The sequence below is a fragment of the Ursus maritimus genome, unplaced genomic scaffold, assembly GCF_017311325.1.
Source record: "Ursus maritimus isolate PB19 unplaced genomic scaffold, ASM1731132v1 scaffold_9, whole genome shotgun sequence".
In the NCBI taxonomy this organism is placed as follows: Eukaryota; Metazoa; Chordata; class Mammalia; order Carnivora; family Ursidae; genus Ursus; species Ursus maritimus.
In genome coordinates, this window is record NW_024427107.1 from 8106034 (window position 1) to 8119991 (window position 13958).

Sequence of the window (13958 nt, forward strand, 5' to 3'; positions counted from 1 at the left end):
AGTGATCTTCCCCAGACTAGCTGGATGGTGTGTGGTGGGGGATACTGGGAAGAGCCTTGGACACAAATGAGCATCTCTCCAGCTAGAACATTGATAGGCAACATCTGGGTGATTAGTAATCCTCAATAGATGGCATCAAGAGGGGTAGTTCGCTGCTGACACTTCACCCCTACAACTTCCTGGCATGGTTTATGTTTGCTCCTTTGCTTTCTCTGTTTCCAGGTCTGTTCAGTCTGTTTACCTGTAACTCAGGGTTTGGAAAATTTATTCTTCTAATATTCCTTAACGTTCTTCTGTCACTTGGACTACCTGCTTTGGTGGCTTAATAGCTGTGTTTTTGCAGCCTTTGTTTCTGGTTCTTTCTTAATGCCATCAGGGAAAGATGAAGCCCTCAGGATACCAGTGAGGAAATTGACATAAAACCACTTGAAAATGTTACCCAACCACATTTCCATAATTAACCTCATTTAATTCAGTATCCCTTTACTCCTTAAGAAGTCAAAAGAAGATTATTAAATTAATAGATCTCTCTCATTTTCATTCTTTTCAGTATTCTCTCCATGCCAAATGAACAAAGTTACTTGAGATAATTCATGATAAAACTATATCTACAAAATATGTGTATCTCATATTATGTGTTAATATGTGTATTACTACTACCAATGCTAAATGTAAGACACCATGGTAGCCATACAAAAAAATGGAGAAGTGATTCTCTGCTTTCAAGCTCTACTACAAGAGTAGAGGAGATAAATTCTGTGACAGAAGGTAGTGATAAATGACATGAGAGAGACGCAGAAAAGGTACTTGAGAATTCAGAGGAAGAGGAGATCTTTTCCAGCTGAGGGCATTGGGGAAAATTTCTTGGAGGAGATGGGTTTTGAGGCTTATACATGAGGTTTGATAGAACTGAGAACTTTGGAGATGGGGTTAGGTATTCCACAGTGAAAAAAATATTTATCCATTCTTGCCATACATTGGATTGAGCACCTACTATGTGCTGGTAACATTGACAAACACCAAAGTGTGATGACAAAGTGATTCTTGCATCAAACTCTAAGTAATTCAGTCCAGCTGGAGCAGTGAGTCGTGTGAGGGAGTGGTGGGAAATAAGGGGTAAAAGCGGTGCTAGTGTAAAATGGGATCATTCAGGTAAGAATAGTCACTTACTGATTTGACGTGTATATTTGCTTGACACTCACTGGATTTCAGGCTTCTTCTTGTTAGAATTTTGTCTTCTAAGCTTATTGCACAAAAAAAAGATAATTAAAATGCTCAATAGAGTATAAATACTTATAATCTGCCTACTCCTGGTGGCTTATAAATAGGTAGATTTATTGATCATATGTATTCACTTTATGTTCAAGTGGTTTTCATTAATGTTTTATTCCATTTTTATTATTTCATATTCCACAAATCTATTAAGACTTTGAATAGTATTAAATGAAGATTATATTTCATAGGCTATCAGTTTGCCTGATGTAACAGAGAAGTTCAAAATAATGGTGACATAGATAAGATAGAAGTTGATTTCTCTCTCATACAAAAGGAAGACAAATGGTCCAAGGCTGGTATGGGACTGGACAATCATCAGGGATCCCGGCTCCTTACATCTTCTTGCTCTGACATCCTTGTCACACATCGTCCACCTCATGTTGAAGATGACTGCTCTGTCTACCACCGGTGTTCCAGGATTCCCGCCAACACAAAGGGGAAGAGAGAAAGGTGGTGCAGAATCTTTCTCTTGAAGGAAATGAACCAGATACAGCACATAACAGTTCCATTTTCACTCTGCTGTTTAGAAGTTGGTCGTATAGCCACCCTCAGCTGCTGTTGCTAGGGAAACTGCAAAATGGAGTCTTTGGCTGAGTGTCCATATGACCAGCTAAACTGTGGCATCCTATTATTAAAAGTTGGGCAGGAGCTAATGATTTCTATCATAATTATCTGTTAAAATTATAAGCAAGCTGTCTCATTGATGGAGGCTTTTTGCTCCTTTATCTATCTGCCTAATTGGCCACTACTTTTTTTTTTCCTTATGGAGAAAACAGATGCAGATACCACACAGAAACTCATCATTAGAATCCAATTTCAGGAAAAATTTAGAGTTAATGAACAATAATGAACCACTCGTGCATACATAAAAGGTCATAGTTGAGCTCCTATTGAGATCAGAAGATGGAAGTAGCAGTTTTAGATATAAAGAAATTACCTAAGACCAGGCAGGATCAGAGGGAACCTTAAGATTGGGGCAATCAAGCAAAACTGCTGACCTAAAATCCACAATTTCACACTTTGTTTTGGAACAAAAACATTACATGTTTATGAACATATGCAGATGTTCAAAAGCAAGAACAGAATTATATTATAAAAGAAAAAGCAATGGCCACTAAGAAAGAAGTCCAGGTTCTTCTTATTGTCTGTAGATATTTAGCTGCACAGTGCTGAACAAGATGCTTAAACCCCAAGGTCTCTATCTCTTTATCTTAAAATAAAGATGTCAAATTAGATTTATCAACAACACAAAATTCTCTTTGAAAACCTATTTTGTACCACACAACATTCTAGACATGTGAGTAAAGTGCCTCAAGGAGCTTATGTTCTCTTGGGTTGGATGTGGGGCTTGGTGTAGACTAGTAAACATGCCATTGCAAGGCAGTCTGGTTAATGCAGTCACAGGGAGAGGTATCAGGTGCTTGGGGAACACACTTACAATGGGCTCTGGATTCAGACTGGAACCATCAGATGTGATGAAGGAGAAATACTGAATTATAATTTTATTAACTAAAACCAAGATCCAATACTAAATTGAAATTGACAATCAAATGAGGAGAAGCAGAAAATATTCAACTGAAACAAGATGGTGTTATTTCTGCATAAAATTTTTGTTAAAAATTAGTATGTGCGGGGTACTTAACAAAGTTTGAAACAAGTAGGATCCCTGTCCTCAAAAAGCCTACAATAGACAATATCTACACATAAAATCTAGAATTTCAGAGTTTTGAGATTTGGCATGGGGTATCTGTATATAATCTGGTCATGACCTATTGTGGTACAAGAATATGTCTTTATAGAACAAAGGGCAAGGTTACCATTTTATTGGAAAGGGGGTGGAAATAAGGAAAAAAACACTTGGAAAATTGTCACAAATTTTAAGCCTATAAAATTTTTGTGGATACTTTTTTTTTTCTCTAAGAAAGACATACCTAGACTCCTTAGGTATACAGATAATCAAGTAACCTAAGAAACCCTTAAAGGAGGCTCTGTCTAAATGTGCTTTGCTCCCAGATCCTATCAAACCAAGGCTATGAGGAAATGGAGCCTATTTGCTTTCTTTTCTTTTTTTTTTTTCTGTTCATTGTTAAAGCACCTTAGATGTATTTTCAATTTTTTAACCAATTTACACATATTTAATGTATTTAAATTAAAAAAATAAATAAGAATAAAAAAAAGAAAATCACTTAAAATCCGAACAAAAATTCCATCATCCATTGATAATTTTCTTTTGTACATATGCAGAGTTTTTCTAAACATTGCATATGATTAATTATACTTACAGTCTATTCTTCTGGCTTGTACCCAGAATTTTTTTAAATAAAATATTTTATGCTGTAAAAATTTCTATAACATCTTTTAATTTTAGCTCTTATATACCAAAAATAATGATGAGAACAGAAGCTCTCACATTTGCTTGACAACAGTTACAAAACTGGAAATCAAAAATCCTAGAACTTCCTTTTAAACTTTTTTATTATTTTTTTTTTTGTAAAATAATTTCAAACCTACAGAAAATTTACAAGAATAATACATGGACCTCCTATACCCTTTTCCTAAAGTCACCAAGTTTAACATATTGCTATGTTTGTTTTATCCCTTTCTCTTCCCTCTGTGTGTGCCTCCGTGCATGTACATACATACATGCATCTATCACCATACATATACCACCATATACATATATACACACATGAATATGTGGGCATAAAGTTTATTTTTTCTGAGTGGTTTGAAAATAAGTAGAGTATATCATACTGTCTTGCCCTTTAATACTCCCAAAGCAGTAACAATGTAGCAATGTAATGTAACAATAAATGTTACAGCCAATGTCCAGTTATCAGATTCAGGAAATTAACACTGATATAAAATCTTTATCTAATCTATAGTCTGTTTCCAATTGCCCAGACTTCATTGTGTCTTTTCTCCTCCAACCCAGGATCCTCTCCAGGGCCACATGTTGCATCTCATTGTCACATCTCTTTAGTTTTCTTCAGTCTAGAATAGCTTTATTTTATCTCTCTTACATTGACATTTTGGAGAACAGCAGTCACTTATTTTATGGGATGGCTGTCAAAATGAGTTCATCTGGCCCTGCTAATTTTAATAACTAGGTGCTAATCAATACCCACTAGGATAAAATTTTGAGTAAAGATATTCCTGGCAGCATGAGGAGCCTAATGCAAAGAGAGCAAGAGAAAGAGCATGTAACACAGATGAGGAAATTAGAGGCCTGGTATACCTTGCTTATCATTTGCGGAGTTAAAGTGTGAATGGGAGAAGCAAGCAGACAAACTAGAGAGATAATCCAGAGTCAGGTGTTGAAGCAGGGCTTAGAAAGTAAACTTGATTCTGAAGGCAGTAGAGATGGTCACAGAATTTCAGTCAAGGACACAATAATTTTTGTTTCTTATAAAGATAATGTTTTAAAAATAATTTAGTGAATCAGTCTGATTGAGAGCATGGAACAGGGGGTGAGATTTTTGTTAAAATGACTGTGATCTGGACTGTAGTAAAAGTAGGAACATGTTGAAAGAATGTAGTAGAAAATCCAGAGAACTTGATGATGTAAAGAGTGAAGACTGGGAGGGTCAGCATGACAACTAAAATTCTGTTGTATGTGCCAAATGTCAGGTGGTGTGATCTGCTAAGATTGGAAATGCAGGGGGAAGCAGCTCTGTGGATAGAGGAAGAGGCTGGATCCCATTTTGAAGATTGATTTATTTGAGAGAAAGAGAGAGTGCATGTGAGTTGGGGGGAGAGGCAGAGGAAATCTCAAGCAGACTCCCTACTGAGCATGGAACCTGATACGGACTAGATCCCATGACCCATTAGATTACAACTTGAGCTGAAACCAAGAGTCAGAGGCTTAACTCGCTGAGCCACCCAGGTGAACTGTGGATCCCATTTTGGATACAGCACATTTGAGGTGTCTGGGGGACATTCAAGCGGAGCTGTTCTCCAGGACCCTAGGAGAGAGATCTGTGCCAGAAACACAGATTGAGGTGCCATCAACTCACAGTCACTGACATCATGGGGAGATCTCCCTGGAGATTTGCCTGAAGAAGGGGATGGAGAGGGACTAGGGAGCACACAGGAGAGTCTGGCAATACTGATGGCCCCATTGAGGTGGGAGAACCATGAATTCATAGGCAACAATATGTTGACAGGGTGCCTTTTCCAGCAGCACATCATAGATCAGGTACAGGAAAAGGACAGCAGACACTTCAAACAAACCAGGTTGGTATGACAGAGAGCGGTAAAGGAAGGGAGTGGGAATTATTGGCAAATGAGCAATTGAAACAACAGATGACAGACTCTGAGCTGCATCATGAAAGAAGTAATGCTAGATGGAAGCTGAAACATGAGTGTTGGGCCTAGAAGACTATATAGGTCAAACAGTAAATGCAGTAGCTCTATCTGAGTGAAAAGAAGGGAGTTCTATATAGGAGGTAGAAATCAAGACTGGAATGTTCATGTTTCAGGATTTCTTAAGTATACTTTTGAATGATGACTGGGTTGAGGATAGTTGGCAGACAGTAGCTAAGGTAAAGTGACAGTGGAAGTCCTTGAGACTAAGGGGATCAAGTAAGGTAAGGCAATCAAGTCGTCCTTGTGGGTGATGAAAACATCTGAATGGTGATTGGATCTTGGGATAAAAAGTTAGTCTATGGACAAAGACCTCAGTGAATAATGGAAATGAGAGAAGATTTAAAAAAAAGAAGAAAAAGAAGAGGCACCCAAATTGTGCTTCGCCAATGAAGATGGGAAGAGAGAGGGAAGGTTTAGAACATGCCACAGCCACTAGCCATATATAGCTATTGGAATTTAAATCCTAATTAATTAACATTAAAATTTAGTTCCTCCTAGCATTAATCACGTTTCATTATTCAATAGCCATATGTGGCTAGTGGCTACCATATTGGGCAACACAGATACAAGATTTTTCTGTCACTGCAGAAGGTGGTATTAAATATTGTTCTAGAAGGAGAATCCTGAGTTGAGGTAAGGATTCCTGGACACTTCATTGTTCTAAGGAATCCAGAGGAAAGAAGTGAGGCAGGAAGGCTATGCTATTTCTCATCTCTTACTTTTAAACTGCCTTTGTGCTTGTTAGAGTATAGTGAATATTGTATTTGAAATCATAAGACTTCAATTAGGTTTATATGTACTGCGAGTATGTCATTTATAGACTTTACTGATCTAAATTGGGTATAATAATACCTCACAATGGCCATGAGGATTAAGTTTTAAATAATGTGTAACATTACTTATTAACTTAACACAGCACCATTTACACATTAGGAATAATACTAGTAATGTTGGAAATAAGCCTGGGAAGATGCCAGCAATCTCCCTTCCCGACCCACCAAATTCAGTACCTCTCTCAAATCACTGAAGAAAAACAAAAAAAAATTCTGACTTGCCTATTGACTTATGAAATGTCTTTATAGCTCTCCCCCCAAGAAAAATAACACTACCTGAATTAGATAGCCAAAACTTTGAAGTATATAAGAATGGCATATATAACATTTAAGCAAAACTGAATTTCAATATATTCAACCAGGAAATGCAAATAAGTAGTTTAGTTCTTTTTTTTTTCTGACTATGAGAAACTGGAAGAAGGAGTTGCAGGATTGGTGAATAGAGTATAAGGAAGGCAAGATGTAGATGATGCTTGGAGAAGACAGACTTCTCGTGCCACACTTTTGTTTAGAGTAGGGTATATTTACCTACTCCTAAACAGAGACAAATAAAAGCTGTGTGCATTTTTGTCAGAAAGTTGTGCATGTGGGCAGATAAACTTCCCATGGTTTATAAACACTGAAAAAATGGTAGGCCAGCTTCATTTAAGGAAATGCTTATTGAGGTAATATTGTACTCTGTAACTCAGCATCTCCTGTAGGTAGCTATTCAACTTGCAAGCAGAAAGACACAGGGAAGAAGATCAAATATAACTAAGAAGAAGAAAATCAGTTCCTAAAACAGTGCAGAAAGGATATATAAGGAAACATGACATGGTTTAAGAGATTGTAGATTCACACAAATGTGCTCAACTGATTTTCAACAAAGGGTACAGAGGCAAGTATGGAGGAACGATAACCTTGGAGCAGGAGAAATTGGTCCTGGGGCAATTGGACTTCCATAGGCAAAAACCAAAGTCCCTTGAAGTGCTATTTAAGTTGCTGGAGCGAGTGGACATTTGCAAAAAAAGGAAAAAAGAAGGAAAGGAAGGAAATGAAAAGAAAGGAAAGGAAAGGAAAGGAAAGGAAAGAGAAGAGAAGAGAAGAGAAGAGAAGAGAAGAGAAGAGAAGAGAAAAGAAAAGAAAAGAAAAAAAAGAAAAGAAAAGAAAGAAAAGAACTTCAACCTAAACCTCACACTTTATACACAAATTAAATTAACATGGATCATAGACTTAAATATAAAACCTAAAGCTATAATGTTCCTAGGGAAAAAAAAAAAAAAGACAAAATCTTTGGGACCTAAAACTAGAGTTTGACGAGTTTTTAGATTTGATACCAAAAACAGGATTCAAAAAACAGAAATTGATAAATTGGACTATATCAAAATTTAAAGCTTTTGCTCTGCAGAAGACCCTATTTAGGGGATAAAAAGAAAACCTACAGAATGGGAGAAAGTATTTGCAAACTGCATACCCAATTAAGACTAGTATCTAAAAGTTACAAAGAACTCTCAAACCTCAATCAGTTAAAAAAATCCAATTAAAAATTAGGCAAAAGATATCAATCTTGAGCAATTATACTAGAGAAATGAAAACTGACATTCACAGAAAATCCTATACATGAATGTTCATGAGAACTCTGTTTGAAATAACCTTAAACTGAAATCAGCCCAGATACTCTTTAACAGTTGAATGGATAAACAAACTGTCCACATCATAATCCCCTGAACCTGTGAATATATTATGTTACATGGCAAAGATGAATTAAGGTTGCTGATGGAATTAAGGTTGCTAATCAGCTGACCTTGAGATGGGGAGATTATCCTGGATCTTCCGGGCAGGTCCAATTTATTTATTTATTTTTTTAAGATTTTATTTATTTATTTGACAGAGACAGGCAGCCAGCAAGAGAGGGAACACAAGCAGGGGGAGTGGGAGAGGAAGAAGCAGGCTTCTAGTGGAGGAGCCTGATGTGGGGCTCGATCCCACAAAGCTGGGATCACGCCCTGAGCCGAAGGCAGACGATTAAGGACTGCGCCACCCAGGTGCCCTAAGGGCAGGTCCAATTTAATCTGAAGTGTCCTTAGAAATGGAAGAGAGAGGAACACCTGGGTGGCTCAGTCAGTAAAGCATCTGCCTTCAGCTCAGGTCATGATCCCTGGGTCCTGGGATGGAGTTCCATATCAGACTTCCTGCTCAGCAGGGAGCCTGCTTCTCCCTCTGCCTGCTGCTCTCCCTGCTTGCGCTTGCTCTCTCTCTCTCTGACAAATAAATAAATAAAATCTTGAAAAAAAAAAGAAAAGAAAGAAGTGGAAGAGGGAAACAAAGAGGAGGCTGGAGGGATACAATGTAAGAAAGCCCTAACCCCTTCTTGCTGGCTTTGAAGCTGGATGTGAGGAATCATGAGCCAATGAGTGTAGGCAGCCTCGAGAAGCTGGAAAAGGCAACAAAATGGCTTCTCCCTTAGAACCTTCAGAAACTAGCACAGTGCTGCCAACACCTTAACTTTCACCCAGTGAAATCCATATAGGATTTCTGACCTACACAACCATAAGATAATATATTTATTTTGGTTTAAGCCACGAAGTTTGTGATAACATGTTACATCATCGATAGAAAACTAATATGCCTACCATGAATGGTACTCAGTAGAAGAATGAACTATTGATACACCAACAACTTGGATGAATCTCCAGAGAATGAGTGAAGAAAACCAACCACAAAATGTTACATACTGTTAGATTCCATTTAGATAACATTTTTTATAAGAAAACACTTTAGATGAAGAGGACAGATTTAGTGGTTGCCAAGAGTTCAGAATGGGAATGGGAGGAGCACGTGGGAGGAAAGTGGGTGTTGTTATAAAAAGGAGCATAATGAGTATTTGTAGATATGGGGTTGTTAGTTATCTTGACAGTAGTGGTGTATACAGGAAACTATACAGTGATAAAACTGTATAGAACTTAATACACACGCACAAATAAATACAAGTGAAATGGGATGTATGAACAAGATTGGTGGATTGGTAAATGTCAATATTCTGGTTGAGCTCTTATACTATGCTTTTGCAAATGTTACCATTGGGAAAAATTTGGTGAAGTATACAAAGAATTCCCCTTTAGTATTTCTTACAATTGCACGTGAATCTACAATTATCTCAATAAAACTTTCAGTAAAAAAAAAAAAAGTCAGAAATTGTTATCTGTGCTGCTTAGTATAGCCATGACTATGAACTGTTCTGTTAAAATCTAGAGATGTGGGCCAGACTATCTTGTACACTAGCTCCTTCAGTATCATATGCTATCAATCATTGAGCTGCTTTTTATTAATGAGAATATGTCTGAATGAATGTAGCTTACAGCAGGGAATGTTAACTTATTTCTGGGAATTCAGGGGGGTACTTACTTTACCTGGAAACTATATTCAACATTATATGTGTATGTATAACATCTTTCAAAAGAGTCTATAATTTTCAAAGGGTTCCATTACCCCTAAACCAAAAGATCAAGTACCATTGCCTTCGAATTTTGCATTCCTATAATTTAGAAATAAGGTGACTAACATAATATAATAAAAAAAATATTATTAAAAAAATAAATAAATAAAAAATAAATTAAAAAAAAAAAAGAAAAGACATAAGGGCCTTAGGAATGCACCAAGTATAAACTTTAAAAATATATTTCTTTGGAGCTATTTAAAGTAATGCTATGCACAATTGCATCTTTTTTTAAATTTAATGTGAAAAAGCATGCGCAATTTTTAGTAGAATGGGCTCTGGGGTCAGACTTCCAAGTTTCAAGTCCCAAATGTCCTTTACCAGGTGTGTGACCTTAGGCAAAGTTGTTGTTCTTTTATAAGCCTTAGTTTTCTCAACTGTAAGATGGGGAAAATAAGACTCCTTATTTCATAGGTTATTATGAGTTTCAAAAGAAATAATGTGTATGAATCACTTAGTGTACTTTCTAATGCAGGGTAAGAGCTCAATAAATATTAGCTCTTACTAGTGTTGTTACTATTATGGTTAAAATTTAAAGAACTAAAAGTTGTGATTATTCCTTTCAAAGGAACTTTTCAAAATAACAAAATAAAAGGTAAATAGTTTAGTTGGAAAAAACATTGGTGTTAGTAGACTTGCTCTGCCATTGGCTTACAGAGTAAGTTTGGGCAAGTCACACTCTCTCTGAGCCTCAATCCATAAAATATGAAGGTCAAAATTCTGATTTGGAAGGATTCTATGTTTGCACTGGTTATCAAGATGCATTAATTCACTCAACAAGCATTTACAGGGTGTTCCTTAGGCTCTTGAGTTGAGTTCCCCAGAAGAACATTTTGAACAGGGGAATCATGGAAAAGGGTTTATTCTGGAGTACCCAGGAAAAAATGGAGGCTGGGGGCAATGGGGAAGTGGGACAGAGAAGAGAAAAAGTCAAGCAAAGACCTGCAAAGGGTAGCTTAGGGCCAGTTCTGCAGAAAGTGCTAGAGACAATGTAAATCAGCCCCAGCAGCTCTCCAGCAGGGGCCAAGGAACTGGGGTATTCATGCCCCTTACCAGTTGCTCATTATTTTAGGCAGTTCACACTTGCACAACTTCCCAGGTACTACTTGCTCTGTGCAAGAGCCAGCAAAGCAAATTCTGACTACATCAGGGCAACCCTTTGGCAAAAAGATACAAATATCAGCTTTTCGGGGAGTGAAAGTCCACAGGGGGCTAATGTGTCTGAAACTGTGAAAGAGATCCAAGGGGACATGGGCAACGTATTGACAGCTTCTGTGAGGTAAAGCTTTTTTTCCCTCTGTACGGCGCTTACAACATAGTGGAGGAAAGTGGGCCCCCAATTTATGACAAGTGGCCACACAATTAGAAGGGTTCAGACACACACAGGGTGTTGAAGAACACAGAGTAGATGGCCTTAATTCAGCCTGAGGTCGCGGGAGGACCTTAGGGAGGACTTTTAAGAGCAAGTGAAAGAAGAAAAAGAATTAGCCAAGCAAAATAGGGAGACAGGGAGAGATGATCGTGGTCCAACCAGCTCCACAGAATGTGACATTCCCGGAATTAAAATCAGCCCAGTATAAACAGATTGAAGGAGACAGGCATGGCTGCAGGTGAGGCTGGAAGGGGAGAAGCTGGATCATTAAGAGAATCACGTGAGTTAATTTGTAGAGTCTTATGGTTATACACAGTTTGAGTAGAGACAAGTGGCAGCTGAATAGAGGATCTAAATTTCTCAATTTACAATGAGATTATAACCTGTAAACTGGATCCTGTTTTACCATTAATATCCATGGGCCATAGAGAAAGGAGTCACTGGTGACATATCATCATTTTTAACAAATTAAAGCTAGGTAGGTTTAAGGTTCTTCTTATATCCTTTGCATACTGGAAGGTAAAATATAAATATATATGTAGAGGCTAAAACAACTAAAAATGTCTCCGTAATTTAGCTTAAAAAAGAAAAAACTAAAACTAAACACAGGAAAAGTTTCCATGGTTGATTATGTTAATAATGTCATGGATTTTCCTCATTTTATGATGGTCCAGAGTGGTCTACCATCTACTGAATTAAATCTGTAGATTCTCATTTAGATTTGCTCTGAAACAGCCTGTTCTAGCACAATTTAATTTCATGGTCAAATGAGGATAATTATTCCAAAAAGCTTTTAGCCGTGAGCCTCTTGTGATTTTTAGTTGCAAATGTAGCCACTTCTAAACCTGTTCTGTGGTTTTTAGATGTGGATATAATAACGTTTTTGCCTGTGCCCACTTTCCCACTCTATGGTTTTTTTTTGTTGTTGTTGATAGGAAAAACTAGAGATTTTTGACTGAAAATAGGAGACCACTTTTGGTATTTCTGTTCATAGAGATTACTGAACTGTTGCCACAAGTTAATTAAAGGTAATAGCAATAACTCATACCTTGCCAGCTATAATAAAGCCTTTATCTTTTTCAAGCTTCATTACATGAGACTTTTAAGTAAAAAATTTACATTTCTTTCATTTATTTATATGATCAATTACAACAGCATTACAATTGCTTTGCATATTTAACAACTTGATACAAAGCCCCAAACTGCGATTAAATCTGCTACCTCAACGATCTCTATCCTAGGATCATAGTTTAGCACTTAAAGTGGGATTTGAACAGTAATTCTTTAAATTGTCTAAGGTGCAGCACTTTACAGGATGATGATTGGAACTTAAAGTGGATACCAATATTCCTGCTATTACATCACCAGCGTAATTAATGCCTATCAGGATCTTGTTTAGAAGTATTCTCTTTTCATGAATTGCATGAATATCTTTTTTTATAATGAAGGTAACATTTTTTTCAGTCTTTCGGAATTAACTTAAATTTTTCTGATAAAGTTCAGATCACTAGAATTGAAACCCAGCTGCAGCCTGAGATCCCTCCTATCATCTTCAGCTTATAGGTAGGATCAAGACAACAAGAAAGACACTAGACCCAGACTGTTGTGGTTGTTAGATGGGAATCTTTCAGTCTTGTCCCTTAGGATAGTTTTGCATTTAGATTCTTTAAACAAGACAGAGCATTTGATTAGTTTTTCTTAAAGAACTTCACATGACACAGTTGTTTGGTTACATTATTCTCCTTCCTGTCTCTGGGTTTATAGCATTTTAATTGCAGTTTTAATCTTGTGCTTTATATAAAGCATACATAATTCCCTTAGTGGATAGAACCCATGGAAGTAAAAAGTGTTATTATTATGCATTTCCTAGTCTGTTAGTGCTTTGATAGATTCCCTAATTCACTCTTCGAAATAAAATTGCTATATACATTGTGTTCTTTTTACAACATCACTATCGGGAGTAGGAGGAATATTTTAGGGTAGGATAAACAGTAATTGGCAAGGAGCTGTAACATTGATTTGTACAAGCTTAGTGTCCAACCCATCCTGAGGACGCTATTAGAGTAATGGGTGAAATGAAGGGAGTGCTAATTTGCTAAAATTTACTTCAGAAAAAGATCAAAGTGGCATTAGGGCTTTGGAGGCAGTAACCTTGGCAGTTTCCTGAATGCGCGCTCTGGCTCCAGCAGAAATAACCGCACAGGCTACACAGCAGCAGCATAATGCTTGGGCAGAAAAGCTGCCCGAGATGCTGTGAGAAATCGCGCTGCTGTGGAAGCCACTAGATGGGGGTGTCTACTTAGTCAGTCTGGTCAAATACCCCATAAGCCAGCTGGCATCAAAGAAAGAAAGGTTAACAGGAGGGTAAATTCCATATTCCTTCATGCTGTTCCTCTATGGAAAGGGAAATGTGCTGACCATCAAAACTAACTTCAAGGCTGTTGTGGCCACCTACTGCGTCCAGTGATTTGACTAGAGAAGGAATGCCAGTTAGATCTTCTGATCCTTGGGGCTCCTGACTGAAGAGGATACCATTCCTCTGGGAAACCCATCAATGCAGAATGACTAATTAGAATAGAAAGGCAGCATTCTGCTCAGTTTTTCTCCATGGCTCTGAGTAATTCTGGCCTGGTTG

The 13958-nt window shown here is 37.4% G+C and overlaps 1 protein-coding gene across 1 annotated transcript in view; it reads left to right on the plus strand.

Moving 5' to 3' along the window:
- The window catches only part of XKR4 (XK related 4), a 415020-nt gene that overhangs the window by 189701 nt on the left and 211361 nt on the right, over positions 1–13958 (plus strand). The window lies entirely within an intron of this gene.